Genomic DNA, 20,319 nt, shown 5'->3' with positions numbered 1-20,319 from the left:
GATCTAGAGGTCAGACACGCTGACATGGTCCACTGTGGTATCGTACCCCGACAGTGTGGATAAGCTGGTCAGACATGCTGACATGGTTCACTGTGGTGTCGTACCCCGACAGTGTGCAACATTGCTGACATGGTTCACTATGGTATCGTACCCCGACAGTGTGGATCATTGCTGACATGGTCCTCTGTGATATCGTATCCCGACAGTGTGGATCAGTTGGTAAGACATGCTGACATGGTCCACTGTGGTATCGTACCCCGACAGTGTGGATCAGCTGGTCAGACATGCTGACATGGTCCACTGTGGTATCGTACCCCGACAGTGTGGATCATTGCTGACATGGTCCACTGTGGTATCGTACCACGACAATGTGGATCAGCTGGTCAGACATGCTGACATGGTCCGCTGTGGTATCGTACCCCGACAGTGTGGATCAGCTGGTCAAACACGTTAACATGGTCCACTGTGGTATCGTATCCTGACAGTGTGGATCAGTTGGTCAGACATGCAGACATGGTCCACTGTGATATCGTACCCCGACAGTGTGGATCAGCTGGTCAGACATGCTGACATGGTCCACTGTGATATCGTATCCCGACAGTGTGGATCAGCTGGTCAGACATGCTGACATGGTCCACTGCGGTATCGTACCCCGACAGTGTGGATCAGCTGGTTAGACATACTGACATGGTCCACTGTGATATCGTATCCCGACAGTGTGGATCAGCAGGTCAGACATGCTGACATGGTCCACTGTGATATCGTATCCCGACAGTGTGGATCTGGTGGTCAGACACGCTGACATGGTGCACTGTGGTATCGTACCCCGACAGTGTGGATCAGCTGGTAAGAGATGCTGACATGGTCCACTGTGGTATCGTACCCCGACAGTGTGGATCAGCTGGTGAAACACGCTAAGATGGTCCACTCTGGTATCGTACCCCGACAGTGTGGATCAGCTGGTCAGACATGCTGACATGGTCCACAGTGGTATCGTATCTCGACAGTGTGCATCAGCTGGTCAGACATGCTGTCATGGTCCACAGTGGTATCGTATCTCGACAGTGTGGATCTGGTGGTCAGACACGCTGACATGGTTCACTGTGGTATTATACCCCGACAGTGTGGATCAGCTGGTCAGATACGCTGACATGGTCCACTGTGATATCGTATCCCGACAGTGTGGATCAGTTGGTCAGACATGCAGACATGGTCCACTGTGATATCGTATCCCGACAGTGTGGATCAGCTGGTCAGACATGCTGACATGGTCCACTGTGATATCGTACCCTGACAGTGTGGATCAGCTGGTGAGACATGTTGACATGGTCCACTGTGGTATCGTACCCCGACAGTGTGGATCAGGTGGTCAAACACACTGACATGGTCCACTGTGATATCGTACCCCGACAGTGTGGATCAGCTGGTCAGACATGCTGACGTGGTCCACTGTGATATCGTATCCCGACAGTGTGGATCAGCTGGTCAGACATCTTGTCATGGTCCACTGTGATATTGTATCCCGACAGTGTGGATCTGGTGGTCAGACATGCTGACATGGTCCACTGTGGTATCGTACCCCGACAGTGTGGATCAGTTGGTCAGACATGCTGACATGGTTCACTGTGGTGTCGTACCCCGACAGTGTGCAACATTGCTGACATGGTTCACTGTGGCATCGTACCCCGACAGTGTGGATCATTGCTGACATGGTCCTCTGTGATATTGTATCCCGACAGTGTGGATCAGTTGGTAAGACATGCTGACATGGTCCACTGTGGTATCGTACCCCGACAGTGTGGATCAGCTGGTCAGACATGCTGACATGGTCCACTGTGGTATCGTACCCCGACAGTGTGGATCAGCTGGTTAGACATGCTGACATGGTCCATGGTGGTATCGTACCCCGACAATGTGCATCAGCTGGTCCGACATGCAGACATGGTCAACTGTGGTATCGTATGTCGACAGTGTGGATCAGCTGGTCAAACACGCTAACATGGTCCACTGTGGTATCGTATCCTGACAGTGTGGATCAGTTGGTCAGACATGCAGACATGGTCCACTGTGATATCGTACCCCGACAGTGTGGATCAGCTGGTCAGACATGCTGACATGGTCCACTGTGGTATCGTACCCGTCAATGTGGATCAGCTGGTCAGACATGCTGACATGGTCCACTGTGGTATCGTATCCCGACACTGTGGTTCAGCTGGTCAGACATGCTGACATGGTCCACTGCGGTATCGTACCCCGACAGTGTGGATCAGCTGGTCAGACATACTGACATGGTCCACTGTGATATCGTATCCCGACAGTGTGGATCAGCTGGTCAGACATCCTGACATGGTCCACTGTGATATCTTATCCCGACAGTGTGGATCTGGTGGTCAGACACGCTGACATGGTCCACTGTGGTATCGTACCCCGACAGTGTGGATCAGCTGGTGAAACACGCTAACATGGTCCACTGTGGTATCGTACCCCGACAGTGTGGATCAGCTGGTCAGACATGCTGACATGGTCCACTGTGGTATCGTACCCCGACAGTGTGCATCATTGCTGACATGGTTCACTGTGGTATCGTACCCCGACAGTGTGGATCATTGCTGACATGGTTCACTGTGGTATCGTACCCCGACAGTGTGGATCAGCTGGTCAGGCATGCTGACATGGTCCACTGTGATATCGTATACCGACAGTGTGGATCAACTGGTCAGACATGCTGTCATGGTCCACTGTGGTATCGTATGTCGACAGTGTGGATAGGGTGGTCAGACACTCTGGCATGGTCCACTGTGTTATTATACCCCGACAGTGTGGATCTGGTGGTCAGACACGCTGACATGGTCCACTGTGATATCGTATCCCGACAGTGTGGATCAGCTGGTAAGACATGTTGGCATGGTCCACTGTGGTATCGTATCTCGACAGTGTGGATCTGGTGGTCAGACATGCTGACATGGTCCACTGTGATATCGTACCCTGACAGTGTGGATCAGCTGGTAAGACATGTTGGCATGGTCCACTGTGGTATCGTATCCCGACAGTGTGGATCAGGTGGTCAAACACACTAACATGGTCCACTGTCATATCGTACCCCGACAGTGTGGATCAGCTGGTCAGACATGCTGACATGGTCCACTGTGATATCGTATCCCGACAGTGTGGATCAGCTGGTCAGACATCTTGACATCGTCCACTGTGATATCTTATCCCGACAGTGTGGATCTGGTGGTCAGACACGCTGACATGGTCCACTGTGGTATCGTACCCCGACAGTGTGGATCAGCTGGTCAGACATGCTGACATGGTCCACTGTGATATCGTATCCCGACAGTGTGAATCAGGTGGTCAGACACACTGACATGGTCCACTGTGATATCGTATCCCGACAGTGTGGATCTGGTGGTCAAACATGCTGACATGGTCCACTGTGGTATCGTATCCTGACAGTGTGGATCAACTGGTAAGACATGCTGACATGGTCCACTGTGATATCGTATCCCGACAGCGTGGATCAGCTGGTCAAACATGCTGACATGGTCCACTGTGATATCGTATCCCGACAGTGTGGATCAGCTGGTCAGACATGCTGACATGGTCCACTGTGGTATCGTATCCCGACAGTATGGATCTGGTGGTCAAACACGCTGACTTGGTCCACTGAGGTATCGTATCCCGGCAGTGTGGATAGGGTGGTCAAACATGCTGACATGGTCCACTGTGATATCGTATCCCGACAGTGTGGATCAGCTGGTCAGACATGCTGACATGGTCCACTGTGGTATCGTATCCCGACAGTGTGGATAGGATGGTCAGACACGCTGACATGGTTCACTATGGTATTATACCCCGACAGTGTGGATCAGCTGGTCAGAAACGCTGACATGGTCCACAGTGGTATCGTATCCCGACAGTGTGGATCAGCTGGTCAGACATCTTGTCATGGTCCACTGTGATATCTTATCCCGACAGTGTGGATCTGGAGGTCAGACACGCTGACATGGTCCACTGTGGTATCGTACCCCGACAGTGTGGATAAGCTGGTCAGACATGCTGACATGGTTCACTGTGGTGTCGTACCCCGACAGTGTGCAACATTGCTGACATGGTTCACTATGGTATCGTACCCCGACAGTGTGGATCATTGCTGACATGGTCCTCTGTGATATCGTATCCCGACAGTGTGGATCAGTTGGTAAGACATGCTGACATGGTCCACTGTGGTATCGTACCCCGACAGTGTGGATCAGCTGGTCAGACATGCTGACATGGTCCACTGTGGTATCGTACCCCGACAGTGTGGATCATTGCTGACATGCTGACATGGTCCACTGTGGTATCGTACCACGACAGTGTGGATCAGCTGGTCAGACATGCTGACATGGTCCGCTGTGGTATCGTACCCCGACAGTGTGGATCAGCTGGTCAAACACGCTAACATGGTCCACTGTGGTATCGTATCCCGACAGTGTGGATCAGTTGGTCAGACATGCTGACATGGTCCACTGTGATATCGTATCCCGACAGTGTGGATCAGCTGGTCAGACATGCTGACATGGTCCACTGTGATATCGTATCCCGACAGTGTGGATCAGCTGGTCAGACATGCTGACATGGTCCACTGCGGTATCGTACCCCGACAGTGTGGATCAGCTGGTCAGACATACTGACATGGTCCACTGTGATATCGTATCCCGACAGTGTGGATCAGCAGGTCAGACATGCTGACATGGTCCACTGTGATATCGTATCCCGACAGTGTGGGATCTGGTGGTCAGACACGCTGACATGGTGCACTGTGGTATCGTACCCCGACAGTGTGGATCAGCTGGTAAGAGATGCTGATCATGGTCCACTGTGGTATCGTACCCATCCGACAGTGTGCATCAGCTGGTGAGACACGCTAAGATGGTCCACTGTGGTATCGTACCCCGACAGTGTGGATCAGCTGGTCAGTACATGCTGACATGGTCCACTGTGGTATCGTACCACGACAGTGTGCATCAGCTGGTCAGACATGCTGTCATGGTCCACAGTGGTATCGTATCTCGACAGTGTGGATCTGGTGGTCAAACACGCTAACATGCTCCACTGTGGTATCGTATCCTGACAGTGTGGATCAGTTGGTCAGACATGCAGACATGGTCCACTGTGATATCGTACCCCGACAGTGTGGATCAGCTGGTCAGACATGCTGACATGGTCCACTGTGATATCGTATCCCGACAGTGTGGATCAGCTGGTCAGACATGCTGACATGGTCCACTGCGGTATCGTACCCCGACAGTGTGGATCAGCTGGTTAGACATACTGACATGGTCCACTGTGATATCGTATCCCGACAGTGTGGATCAGCAGGTCAGACATGCTGACATGGTCCACTGTGATATCGTATCCCGACAGTGTGGATCTGGTGGTCAGACACGCTGACATGGTGCACTGTGGTATCGTACCCCGACAGTGTGGATCAGCTGGTAAGAGATGCTGACATGGTCCACTGTGGTATCGTACCCCGACAGTGTGGATCAGCTGGTGAAACACGCTAAGATGGTCCACTCTGGTATCGTACCCCGACAGTGTGGATCAGCTGGTCAGACATGCTGACATGGTCCACAGTGGTATCGTATCTCGACAGTGTGCATCAGCTGGTCAGACATGCTGTCATGGTCCACAGTGGTATCGTATCTCGACAGTGTGGATCTGGTGGTCAGACACGCTGACATGGTTCACTGTGGTATTATACCCCGACAGTGTGGATCAGCTGGTCAGATACGCTGACATGGTCCACTGTGATATCGTATCCCGACAGTGTGGATCAGTTGGTCAGACATGCAGACATGGTCCACTGTGATATCGTATCCCGACAGTGTGGATCAGCTGGTCAGACATGCTGACATGGTCCACTGTGATATCGTACCCCGACAGTGTGGATCAGCTGGTGAGACATGCTGACGTGGTCCACTGTGATATCGTATCCCGACAGTGTGGATCAGCTGGTCAGACATCTTGTCATGGTCCACTGTGATATTGTATCCCGACAGTGTGGATCTGGTGGTCAGACATGCTGACATGGTCCACTGTGGTATCGTACCCCGACAGTGTGGATCAGTTGGTCAGACATGCTGACATGGTCCACTGTGATATCGTATCCCGACAGTGTGGATCAGCTGGTCAGACATGCTGACATGGTCCACTGTGGTATCGTATCCCGACAGTATGGATCTGGTGGTCAAACACGCTGACTTGGTCCACTGAGGTATCGTATCCCGGCAGTGTGGATAGGGTGGTCAAACATGCTGACATGGTCCACTGTGATATCGTATCCCGACAGTGTGGATCAGCTGGTCAGACATGCTGACATGGTCCACTGTGGTATCGTATCCCGACAGTGTGGATAGGATGGTCAGACACGCTGACATGGTTCACTATGGTATTATACCCCGACAGTGTGGATCAGCTGGTCAGAAACGCTGACATGGTCCACAGTGGTATCGTATCTCGACAGTGTGGATCAGCTGGTCAGACATCTTGTCATGGTCCACTGTGATATCTTATCCCGACAGTGTGGATCTAGAGGTCAGACACGCTGACATGGTCCACTGTGGTATCGTACCCCGACAGTGTGCATAAGCTGGTCAGACATGCTGACATGGTTCACTGTGGTGTCGTACCCGACAGTGCAACATTGCTGACATGGTTCACTGTGGTATCGTACCCCGACAGTGTGGATCATTGCTGACATGGTCCTCTGTGATATCGTATCCCGACAGTGTGGATCAGTTGGTAAGACATGCTGACATGGTCCACTGTGGTATCGTACCCCGACAGTGTGGATCAGCTGGTCAGACATGCTGACATGGTCCACTGTGGTATCGTACCCCGACAGTGTGGATCATTGCTGACATGGTCCACTGTGGTATCGTACCCCGACAGTGTGGATCAGCTGGTCAGACATGCTGACATGGTCCACTGTGGTATCGTACCCCGACAGTGTGGATCAGCTGGTTAGACATGCTGACATGGTCCATGGTGGTATCGTACCCCGACAATGTGCATCAGCTGGTCCGACATGCAGACATGGTCAACTGTGGTATCGTATGTCGACAGTGTGGATCAGCTGGTCAAACACGCTAACATGGTCCACTGTGGTATCGTATCCTGACAGTGTGGATCAGTTGGTCAGACATGCAGACATGGTCCACTGTGATATCGTACCCCGACAGTGTGGATCAGCTGGTCAGACATGCTGACATGGTCCACTGTGGTATCGTACCCCGTCAATGTGGATCAGCTGGTCAGACATGCTGACATGGTCCACTGTGGTATCGTATCCCGACACTGTGGTTCAGCTGGTCAGACATGCTGACATGGTCCACTGCGGTATCGTACCCCGACAGTGTGGATCAGCTGGTCAGACATACTGACATGGTCCACTGTGATATCGTATCCCGACAGTGTGGATCAGCTGGTCAGACATCCTGACATGGTCCACTGTGATATCTTATCCCGACAGTGTGGATCTGGTGGTCAGACACGCTGACATGGTCCACTGTGGTATCGTACCCCGAGAGTGTGGATCAGCTGGTAAGAGATGCTGACATGGCCCACTGTGGTATCGTACCCCGACAGTGTGGATCAGCTGGTGAAACACGCTAACATGGTCCACTGTGGTATCGTACCCCGACAGTGTGGATCAGCTGGTCAGACATGCTGACATGGTCCACTGTGGTATCGTACCCCGACAGTGTGCATCATTGCTGACATGGTTCACTGTGGTATCGTACCCCGACAGTGTGGATCATTGCTGACATGGTTCACTGTGGTATCGTACCCCGACAGTGTGGATCAGCTGGTCAGACACGCTGACATGGTCCACTGTGATATCGTATCCCGACAGTGTGGATCAGTTGGTCAGACACTATGACATGGTCCACCGTAATATCTTATCCCGACAGTGTGGATGAGCTGGTCAGACATGCTGACATGGTCCACTGCGGTATCGTACCCCGACAGTGTGGATCAGCTGGTCAGACATGCAGACATGGTCCACTGTGATATCGTATCCCGACAGTGTGGATCAGCTGGTCAGACATGCTGGCATGGTCCACTGTGATATCGTACCCTGACAGTGTGGATCAGCTGGTCAGACATGTTGACATGGTCCACTGTGATATCGTATCCGGACAGTGTGGATCAGGTGGTCAAACACACTGACATGGTCCACTGTGATATCGTACCCCGACAGTGTGGATCAGCTGGTCAGACATGCTGACATGGTCCACTGTGATATCGTATCCCGACAGTGTGGATCAGCTGGTCAGACATGCTGACATGGTCCACTGTGATATCGTATCCCGACAGTGTGGATCAGCTGGTCAGACATGCTGACATGGTCCACAGTGGTATCGTATCTCGACAGTGTGCATCAGCTGGTCAGACATGCTGTCATGGTCCACAGTGGTATCGTATCTCGACAGTGTGGATCTGGTGGTCAGACATGCAGACATGGTTCACTGTGATATCGTACCCTGACAGTGTGGATCAGCTGGTCAGACATGTTGACATGGTCCACTGTGATATCGTATCCCGACAGTGTGGATCAGTTGATCAGACATGCAGACATGGTCCACTGTGACATCGTATCTCGACAGTGTGTATCAGCTGGTCAGACATGATGACATGGTCCACTGTGATATCGTACACTGACAGTGTGGATCAGCTGGTGAGACATGTTGGCATGGTCCACTGTGGTATCGTATCCCGACAGTGTGGATCAGGTGGTCAAACACACTAACATGGTCCACTGTCATATCGTACCCCGACAGTGTGGATCAGCTGGTCAGACATCTTGTCATGGTCCACTGTGATATCTTATCCCGACAGTGTGGATCTGGTGGTCAGACACGCTGACATGGTCCACTGTGTTATCGTACCCCGACAGTGTGGTTCACCTGGTCAGACACGCTGACATGGTTCACTATGGTATTATACCCCGACAGTGTGGATCAGCTGGTCAGAAACGCTGACATGGTCCACTGTGATATCGTATCCCGACAGTGTGGATCAGCTGGTCAGACATGCTGGCATGGTCCACTGTGATATCGTATCTCGGTAGTGTGGATCAGGTGGTCAAACACACTGACATGGTCCACTGTGATATCGTACCCCGACAGTGTGGATCTGGTGGTCAGACACGCTGACATGGTCCACTGTGGTATCGTATCCCGAGAGTGTGGATCAGCTGGTCAAGAGATGCTGACATGGCCCACTGTGGTATCGCACCCCGACAGTGTGGATCAGCTGGTGAAACACGCTAACATGGTCCACTGTGGCATCGCACCCGACAGTGTGGATCAGCTGGTCAGACATGCTGACATGGTCCACTGTGGTATCGTACCTCGACAGTGTGCATCATTGCTGACATGGTTCACTGTGGTATCGTTACCCCGACAGTGGGATCATTGCTGACATGGTTCACTGTGGTATCGTACCCCGACAGTGTGGATCTGGTGGTCAGACACGCTGACATGGTCCACTGTGATATCGTATCCCGACAGTGTGGATCAGTTGGTCAGACACTCTGACATGGTCCACCGTAATATCTTATCCCGACAGTGTGGATGAGCTGGTCAGACATGCTGACATGGTCCACTGCGGTATCGTAACCCCGACAGTGTGGATCAGCTGGCGGTCAGACATGCAGACATGGTCCACTGTGATATCGTATCCCGACAGTGTGGATCAGCTGGTCAGACATGCTGGCATGGTCCACTGTGATATCGTACCCTGACAGTGTGGATCAGCTGGTCAGACATGTTGACATGGTCCACTGTGATATCGTATCCGACAGTGTGGATCAGGTGGTCAAACACACTGACATGGTCCACTGTGATATCGTACCCCGACAGTGTGGATCAGCTGGTCAGACATGCTGACATGGTCCACTGTGATATCGTATCCCGACAGTGTGGATCAGCTGGTCAGACATGCTGACATGGTCCACTGTGATATCGTATCCCGACAGTGTGGATCAGCTGGTCAGACATGCTGACATGGTCCATAGTGGTATCGTATCCTCGACAGTGTGCATCAGCTGGTCAGACATGCTGACATGGTCCACAGCGGTATCGTATCTCGATAGTGTGGATCTGGTGGTCAGACATGCAGACATGGTTCACTGTGGTATTATACCCAGACAGTGTGGATCAGCTGGTCAGATACGCTGACATGGTCCACTGAGATATCGTATCCCGACAGTGTGGATCAGTTGATCAGACATGCAGACATGGTCCACTGTGACATCGTATCTCGACAGTGTGTATCAGCTGGTCAGACATGATGACATGGTCCACTGTGATATCGTACACTGACAGTGTGGATCAGCTGGTGAGACATGTTGGCATGGTCCACTGTGGTATCGTATCCCGACAGTGTGGATCAGGTGGTCAAACACACTAACATGGTCCACTGTCATATCGTACCCGACAGTGTGGATCAGCTGGTCAGACATCTTGTCATGGTCCACTGTGATATCTTATCCCGACAGTGTGGATCTGGTGGTCAGACACGCTGACATGGTCCACTGTGATATCGTACCCCGACAGTGTGGATCAGCTGGTCAGACATGCTGACATGGTCCACTGTGATATCGTATCCCGACAGTGTGGATCAGCTGGTCAGACATGCTGACATGGTCCACTGTGATATCGTATCCTGACAGTGTGGATCAGCTGATCAGACATGCTGACATGGTCCACAGTGGTATCGTATCTCGACAGTGTGCATCAGCTGGTCAGACATGCTGTCATGGTCCACAGTGGTATCGTATCTCGACAGTGTGGATCTGGTGGTCAGACATGCTGACATGGTCCACTGTGATATCGTATCCAGACAGTGTGGATCAGCTGGTCAGACATCTTGTCATGGTCCACTGTGATATATTATCCCGACAGTGTGGATCTGGAGGTCAGACACGCTGACATGGTCCACTGTGGTATCGTACCCCGACAGTGTGGATAAGCTGGTCAGACATGCTGACATGGTTCACTGTGGTGTCGTACCCCGACAGTGTGCAACATTGCTGACATGGTTCACTATGGTATCGTACCCCGACAGTGTGGATCATTGCTGACATGGTCCTCTGTGATATCGTATCCCGACAGTGTGGATCAGTTGGTAAGACATGCTGACATGGTCCACTGTGGTATCGTTACCCCGACAGTGTGGATCAGCTGGTCAGACATGCTGACATGGTCCACTTTCAATGGTATCGTACCCGACGACAGTGTGGATCATTGCTGACATGGTCCACTGTGATATCGTACCCCGACAGTGTGGATCAGCTGGTCAGACATGCTGACATGGTCCACTGTGATATCGTATCCCGACAGTGTGGATCAGCTGGTCAGACATGCTGACATGGTCCACTCGCGGTATCGTACCCCGACAGTGTGGATCAGCTGGTCAGACATGCTGACATGGTCCACTGTGATATCGTATCCCGACAGTGTGGATCAGCAGGTCAGACATGCTGACATGGTCCACTGTGATATCGTATCCCGACAGTGTGGATCTGGTGGTCAGAGACGCTGACATGGTCCACTGTGGTATCGTACCCCGACAGTGTGGATCAGCTGGTAAGAGATGCTGACATGGTCCACTGTGGTATCGTACCCGACAGTGTGGATCAGCTGGTGAAACACGCGCTAACATGGTCCACTCTGGTATCGTACCCGACAGTGTGGATCAGCTGGTCAGACATGCTGACATGGTCCACAGTGGTATCGTATCTCGACAGTGTGCATCAGCTGGTCAGACATGCTGACATGGTCCACTGTGGTATCGTACCCCGACAGTGTGGATCAGGTGGTCAAACACACTGACATGGTCCACTGTGATATCGTACCCCGACAGTGTGGATCAGCTGGTCAGACATGCTGACGTGGTCCACTGTGATATCGTATCCCGACAGTGTGGATCAGCTGGTCAGACATCTTGTCATGGTCCACTGTGATATTGTATCCCGACAGTGTGGATCTGGTGGTCAGACATGCTGACATGGTCCACTGTGGTATCGTACCCCGACAGTGTGGATCAGTTGGTCAGACATGCTGACATGGTTCACTGTGGTGTCGTACCCCGACAGTGCAGCTGCAACATTGCTGACATGGTTCACTGTGGTATCGTACCCCGACAGTGTGGATCATTGCTGACATGGTCCTCTGTGATATCGTATCCCGACAGTGTGGATCAGTTGGTAAGACATGCTGACATGGTCCACTGTGGTATCGTACCCCGACAGTGTGGATCAGCTGGTCAGACATGCTGACATGGTCCACTGTGGTATCGTACCCCGACAGTGTGGATCAGCTGGTCAGACATGCTGACATGGTCCATGGTGGTATCGTACCCCGACAATGTGGATCAGCTGGTCCGACATGAAGACATGGTCAACTGTGGTATCGTATGTCGACAGTGTGGATCAGCTGGTCAAACACGCTAACATGGTCCACTGTGGTATCGTATCCTGACAGTGTGGATCAGTTGGTCAGACATGCAGACATGGTCCACTGTGATATCGTACCCCGACAGTGTGGATCAGCTGGTCAGACATGCTGACATGGTCCACTGTGGTATCGTACCCCGTCAATGTGGATCAGCTGGTCAGACATGCTGACATGGTCCACTGTGGTATCGTATCCCGACAGTGTGGATCAGCTGGTCAGACATGCTGACAGGGTCCACTGCGGTATCGTATACCGACAGTGTGCATCATTGCTGACATGGTTCACTGTGGTATCGTACCCCGACAGTGTGGATCATTGCTGACATGGTTCACTGTGGTATCGTACCCCGACAGTGTGGATCAGCTGGTCAGGCATGCTGACATGGTCCACTGTGATATCGTATACCGACAGTGTGGATCAACTGGTCAGACATGCTGTCATGGTCCACTGTGGTATCGTATGTCGACAGTGTGGATAGGGTGGTCAGACACGCTGGCATGGTTCACTGTGTTATTATACCCCGACAGTGTGGATCTGGTGGTCAGACATTCTGACATGGTCCACCGTGATATATTATCCCGACAGTGTGGATGAGCTGGTCAGACATGCTGACATGGTCCAGTGCGGTATCGTACCCCGACAGTGTGGATCAGCTGGTCAGACATGCTGACATGGTCCACTGTGATATCTTATCCCGACAATGTGGATCTGGTGGTCAGACACGCTGACATGGTCCACTGTGGTATCGTACCCCGACAGTGTGGATCAGCTGGTAAGAGATGCTGACATGGTCCACTGTGGTATGATACCCCAACAGTTTGGATCAGCTGGTCAGACACGCTGACATTGTTCACTGTGGTACCGTACCCCGACAGTGTGGATCATTGCTGACATGGTTCACTGTAGTATGAAACCCCGACAGTGTGGATCAGCTGGTCGGACACGCTGTCATCGTCCACTGTGGTATCGTATCCTGACAGTGTGGATCAGTTGGTCAGACATGCAGACATGGTTCACTGTGGTATCGTACCCCGACAGTGTGGATCAGCAGGTCAGACATGCTGACATGGTCCACTGTGGTATCGTACCCCGACAGTGTGGATCATTGCTGACATGGTTCACTTTGGCATCGTACCCCGACAGTGTGGATCAGCTGGTCGGACACGCTGTCATGGTCCACTGTGATATCATACCCCGACAGTGTGGATCAGCTGGCCAGGTACATTGACATGGTCCACTGTGGTATTATACCCCGTCAGTGTGGATCAGCTGGTCAGACACACTGACATGGTCCACTGTGATATCATACCCCGACAGTGTGGATCAGCTGATCAGGCACATTGACATGGCCCACTGTGGTATTATACCCCGACAGTGTGGATCAGCTTGTCAGACACTCTGACATGGTTCACTATGGGGTCTTTATATACCCCGACAGTGTGGATCATTGCTGACATGGTCTACTGTGGTATCGTATCTCGACAGTGTGGAACTGGTGGTCAGACACGCTGACATGGTTCACTGTGGTATTATACCCCGACAGTGTGGATTTGGTGGTCATACACGCTGACATGGTCCACTGTGATATCGTATCCCGACAGTGTGGATCAGTTGGTCAGACATGCTGACATGGTCCACTGTGGTATCGTATGTCGACAGTGTGGATAGGGTGGTCAGACACGCTGGCATGGTTCACTGTGTTATTATACCCCGACAGTGTGGATCTGGTGGTCAGACACGCTGACATGGTCCACTGTGATATCGTATCCCGACAGTGTGGATCAGTTGGTCAGACATTCTGACATGGTCCACTGTGATATCGTATCCCGACAGTGTGGATGAGCTGGTCAGACATGCTGACATGGTCCACTGCGGTATCGTACCCCGACAGTGTGGATCAGCTGGTCAGACATACTGACATGGTCCACTGTGATATCGTATCCCGACAGTGTGGATCTGGTGGTCAGACACGCTGACATGGTCCACTGTGGTACCGTACCCCGACAGTGTGGATCAGCTGGTAAGAGATGCTGACATGGTCCACTGTGGTATCGTACCCCGACAGTGTGGATCAGCTGATGAAACACGCTAACATGGTCCACTGTGGTATTGTACCCGGACAGAATGGATCAACTGGTCAGACATGCTGACATGGTTCACTGTGGTATCGTACCCCGACAGTGTGCATCATTGCTGACATGGTTCACTGTGGTATCGTACCCCGACAGTGTGGATCATTGCTGACATGGTTCACTGTGGTATCGTACCCCGACAGTGTGGATCAGCTGGTCAGACATGCTGACACGGTCCACTGTGATATCGTATACCGACAGTGTGGATCAGCTGGTCAGAACCATTGACATGGTCCACTGTGTTATTATACCCCGACAGTGTGGATCAGCTGGTCAGACACGCTGACATTGTTCACTGTGGTACCGTACCCCGACAGTGTGGATCATTGCCAGCAGGTTCACTGTGGTATCGTACCCCGACGGTGTGAATCAGCTGATCAGACACGCTGACATTGTTCACTGTGGTACCGTACCCCGACAGTGTGGATCATTGCTGACATGGTTCACTGTAGTATGAAACCCCGACAGTGTGGATCAGCTGGTCAGACACGCTGTCATCGTCCACTGTGGTATGGTACCCCGACAGCGTGGATCATTGCTGACATGGTTCACTGTGGTATCGTACCCCGACAGTGTGGATCAGCAGGTCAGACATGCTGACATGGTCCACTGTGGTATCGTACCCCGACAGTGTGGATCATTGCTGACATGGTTCACTTTGGCATCGTACCCCGACAGTGTGGATCAGCTGGTCGGACACGCTGTCATGGTCCACTGTGATATCATACCCCGACAGTTTGGATCAGCTGGCCAGGCACATTGACATGGTCCACTGTGGTATTATACCCCGACAGTGTGGATCAGCTGGTCAGACACGCTGACATGGTCCACTGTGATATCATACCCCGACAGTGTGGATCAGCTGATCAGGCACATTGACATGGTCCACTGTTGTATTAAACCCCGACAGTGTGGATCAGCTGGTCAGACACTCTGACATGGTTCACCATGGGGTCTTTATATACCCCGACAGTGTGGATCATTGCTGACATGGTCCACTGTGGTATCGTATCTCGACAGTGTGGAACTGGTGGTCAGACACGCTGACATGGTTCACTGTGGTATTATACCCCGACAGTGTGGATCTGGTGGTCAGACGCGCCGACATGGTCCACTGTGATATCGTATCCCGACAGTGTGGATCAGTTGGTCAGACATGCTGACATGGTCCACTGTGGTATCGTATGTCGACAGTGTGGATCAGCTGGTCAGACATGCTGACGTGGTCCACTGTGATATCGTATCCCGACAGTGTGGATCTGGTGGTCAGACATGCTGACATGGTCCACTGTGAAATCGTATCCCGACAGTGTGGATCAGCTGGTCAGACATGCTGTCATGGTCCACTGTGGTATCGTATGTCGACAGTGTGGATAGGGTGGTCAGACACGCTGACATGGTTCACTGTGGTATTATACCCCGACAGTGTGGATCTGGTGGTCAGACACGCTGACATGGTCCACTGTGATATCGTACCTCGACAATGTGGATCAGCTGGTCAGACATGCTGACATGGTCCGCTGTGGTATCGTACCCCGACAGTGTGGATCAGCTGGTCAAACACGCTAACATGCTCCACTGTGGTATCGTATCCTGACAGTGTGGATCAGTTGGTCAGACATGCAGACATGGTCCACTGTGATATCGTACCCCGACAGTGTGGATCTGGTGGTCAGACACGCTGACATGGTCCACTGTGATATCTTATCCCGACAGTGTGGATGAGCTGGTCAGACATGCTGACATGGTCCACTGCGGTATCATACCCCGACAGTGTGGATCAGCTGGTCAGACATACTGACATGGTCCACTGTGATATCGTATCCCGACAGTGTGGATCAGCTGGTCAGACATCCTGACATGGTCCACTGTGATATCTTATCCCGACAATGTGGATCTGGTGGTCAGACACGCTGACATGGTCCAATGTGGTATCGTACCCCGACAGTATGGATCAGCTGGTCAGAAATGCTGACATGGTCCACCTTGGTATCGTATCCCGACAATGTGGATCTGGTGGTCAGACATGCTGACATGGTCCACTGTGAAATCGTATCCCGACAGTGTGGATCAGCTGGTCAGACATGCTGTCATGGTCCACTGTGGTATCGTATGTCGACAGTGTGGATAGGGTGGTCAGACACGGTGACATGGTTCACTGTGTTATTATACCCCGACAGTGTGGATCTGGTGGTCAGACACGCTGACATGGTCCACTGTGGTATCGTATCCCGACAGTGTGGATCAGCTGGTCAGACATGCTGACATGGTCCACTGTGATATCGTATCCCGACAGTGTGGATCAGCTGGTCACACACACTGACTTGTTCCACTGTGGTATCATACCCCGACAGTATGGACCATTGCTCACAATATCAACCACTGGTTTGTCTTACCCAAGACGTTCTATTTACTGGCCACAAAATGGTTATGGCCCGGGAAAACGAAATCTGGACTAAACCCCCTCAATTTAGGTGTCGCTTTCGCGGGAACGGTCAAGCTACAGTGAACTCTGAATTTAGCGTTCCCAGAACTCTCAATACACAAGATAAACAAAGAAATGTGAGTCGTCGTCTGATACCGTAGTCATGGTAGATATTTAATAAATAAATAAATACGTTTAACACTAGCAAGTCATGGTGAAGCATACATATAATTTTCTAGCATGTTTGATAAAACATTGTGAATTATAACTGACATTTTATTTCGATGTACGTTAGTAGCAAGTTTAAACCAAACTGAAATTATTTACTTTTTAATAAATACAGGGATAGGAATTCACCCAGTCTCTCCGTAGAGCATGTAGGATGGTGTAATCTTGTGTAGTTTCAGGACAGATTTCATGAATAGCCTGTGAATATTTTCTAAAATATCTATATTTGAATGTCCTCACACCTTGCAACCACGTAGCATGATTGGTAGGATCATGCAGCCAAAACATTTACACAAACAATCGATTGGAATGCGGAGATTTCTAGCCTTTGAAAATGTCATAGCACTAAATTCCAAAGCACGTAATTCGTTATTCACATTACATAGTTTATGATTTATGATACATATCAACTTCCCTCAGGTAGTTCACTATGAGATGGGGTGAGAACAGATATCGGTGGTACATGAGTATAACAAAGGAGTACATAAAAAATGTACAACAAGATGACTAAATGATACATCAATTAAAGTGTTTACAAACAATCTTAATGAACTTGTATACATTTAAAGAGTAGATATTTTCCTTGAAAAACGTTGACGGAACTTTGAGAAATTCGGCCAGGAACATTAAGGTTCTTTAAACAATGATCATAATTCATTATATGAATTAATAAAACTATAGTTAGGTAGGATCACGTACGTGCTGAAACTTGAAACAATTGAAACTTCATCTCAGTTAAGAGGCTCACAGATCGAGTATTGGGGTCGCGCGCTAATCTGAAGTACGGTTTGCCGATGTTTTCACAGCAATTCGCTTTCGCGGCCCTTCTAGCACAACTTTGGTTTTTCGCTTTACCGGGAATAGGAAATATTTTAAATTTAATTTTTTGTTATCTTCTACTGCTTTCTTATCTAACTTAGGTTTAATGTGTTTTAAGATGTTTTATCGTCGTAAATGTTTTAAGAATATTTTAATTAATTCTATCGAGTCATTATTTTATTAAATATTTTTACAATTTTATGTACCTTATATATACATTGCACTGTACGGTTATTTTATCTTATTGAAATAAGTTATATTTTACAGTTTTATACCGTGTCTCTTCGGCCTATTGAGGCCCTGCATAATCTATTTTACCTTTGTATATTTATTGTGTGTATACCTTGTAATTTTATGCGTGACACGTTAATAAACAATTCATTCATTCATTCATTCAATATTGAAATTTTGCTTTCCCGGGCCGACACTCATGAAACAAAGCATCAGCATTACTCGGAACAATTAAAAGATTGTTATTGTTTCGCTACTAGTTCATCGACAGTATGTATAGTATCAGATTTAACATGTCTTTTGGGGAAAAAAAACCCGAACATGACAATAAAACAAATGAATATTATTTTACAGTGAAAGTCATCTGATAACAAGTCAGGATGTATTCTGCGGCATCTGGAGAGATGCCATCCTCGACAACTCAGACACATCAGCACTTTGTGTCAGAGCCATTGGGAGATAAGCTTGTGACTGAACTACCAGGGATAGGACCAGCTCTTGGTCACAGACTCAGCAAAGCGGGGTTTCCAAGGGTGAGATTACACTTTACGATGTCTTACATTTCAGTAGACTGAAGAACCAAACAAAACTGACATTGATGAAAAGAATTTCAGTTATACTGACATAAACGTATCAGGATATTCTGATAAATTGATTTCTCATTAAATACATTGAGCTGTATCTGTAGGGATAAATATGCTCAAAGGCAAGAGTTATTGTTATTTTCAAATATATCATGCTTGTTGCATGTTTCCTGCAATTCGAACAACAACTGCTTGATAACGTTACTTTGACCAGTTGAACTCCCACCTACTCTGGTTCAAATACAAAAAGTCATTTGCAAGATTATCAAAAAATGTCGATGTCACAAAAACATTTGACACTGCGTATCTTTACGATGGTTACGGTTAATACATTTTATTCTAAGTATGAACTAGGTTGAAATTTCTGTCTCTTCAGTATCCAGGACAATCAAAGTCACCTGAATCATGTTCAATATTTCTGTTGCTGTGAATTAATTATGTAGTATCAATGACTATTGATAAATATATGTGAGTAAGGATAAGTAAAGAATGATATTTTTACTCATGTCGGTATGCATGCTAAACTGCAGCATGCTCTCTCTCAGTTGGTAGCACTAAAATCTGGATTAGTATTGATATTCTGTTACTTGAAAGCAACATTACACTCCTTTTCACCTCTCATCCCCAACAATTTACTGTTTATTGTTTTTCCAGGCGCGCAATGTTCTGGGCCAGTACCTGAAGTTGGACGGAGATAGGATCCTTTTCGTAAACTGGCTGAAGGGGACATGTTCTGCTAATTCCAAACAGGCGGATTTCTGCTACATGGCTCTGCAAACCTGGTGTGACAATCACGTCATGTGATTGTCACTTGCCTGCCCAGTCATATCATGCCACCTGTACTCGTGCACACTCTCGCTTTGTACTTCTTAACCCCAAGTTGCACAACACAATTCTCTTCTACTCAGGACATTTATTTGTGTGGTGACATGGTTTGTTTGGCCTGGACAAAATTTGCAGGAAAGGATGTTAATGTGCTTGTCGTGAATAACATTCATTATCGAAGTACAGCCTATGTAGCCGTCTTGTTCGTTATGCTTTGGTCGGGTTAAAAACACCATAACATTCATCACTTTAAAACAGCTTGGACCCAGATCTAAATTAAATAGTAGTTTATCTAATTTATGCTATTCAACGGGCCATTGGACATTTCACTTGGAAGAACCCTAATTCCTTAACATTTTACATAAATAATAAACTACCTTTTGCTCTCAGAATACCATCTGGCACAGGTGAAATATGCTTGTTTGTTTGACTTTGTTTGAAAAGTTGTAGATGAACTGACTGAGCAGTTATTAATCCCAAGGCAAGAAACTAGAGAAAAGCTTTCTATGGGAAAATGTAAGCTGAAGTGCAATAATTGTTTGTGTCGTTATTAGCTCAAGCAA

The 20,319-nt window shown here is 49.4% G+C and overlaps 1 protein-coding gene and 1 long non-coding RNA gene across 4 annotated transcripts in view; both read left to right on the top strand.

Annotated features, from left to right (window-relative positions):
- The window catches only part of LOC124270934, an 83,115-nt gene extending 63,054 nt beyond the window's left edge, over window positions 1-20,061 (top strand). Inside the window, exons 2-3 of the long non-coding RNA XR_006896907.1 lie at window positions 18,702-18,880; window positions 19,586-20,061. This is a non-coding gene — a long non-coding RNA (uncharacterized LOC124270934). The remainder of the gene's footprint in view (window positions 1-18,701; window positions 18,881-19,585) is intronic.
- LOC124270928 (barrier-to-autointegration factor-like) overlaps window positions 1-20,319 on the top strand; it is a 179,276-nt gene that overhangs the window by 126,487 nt on the left and 32,470 nt on the right. The window lies entirely within an intron of this gene.

This window comes from Haliotis rubra, unplaced genomic scaffold, assembly GCF_003918875.1.
Source record: "Haliotis rubra isolate DU_JTF1 unplaced genomic scaffold, ASM391887v1 Scf156, whole genome shotgun sequence".
In the NCBI taxonomy this organism is placed as follows: domain Eukaryota; kingdom Metazoa; phylum Mollusca; class Gastropoda; order Lepetellida; family Haliotidae; genus Haliotis; species Haliotis rubra.
Note: the sequence above shows the minus strand (reverse complement) of the source record. Positions and strands in the feature narration are given on the sequence as shown.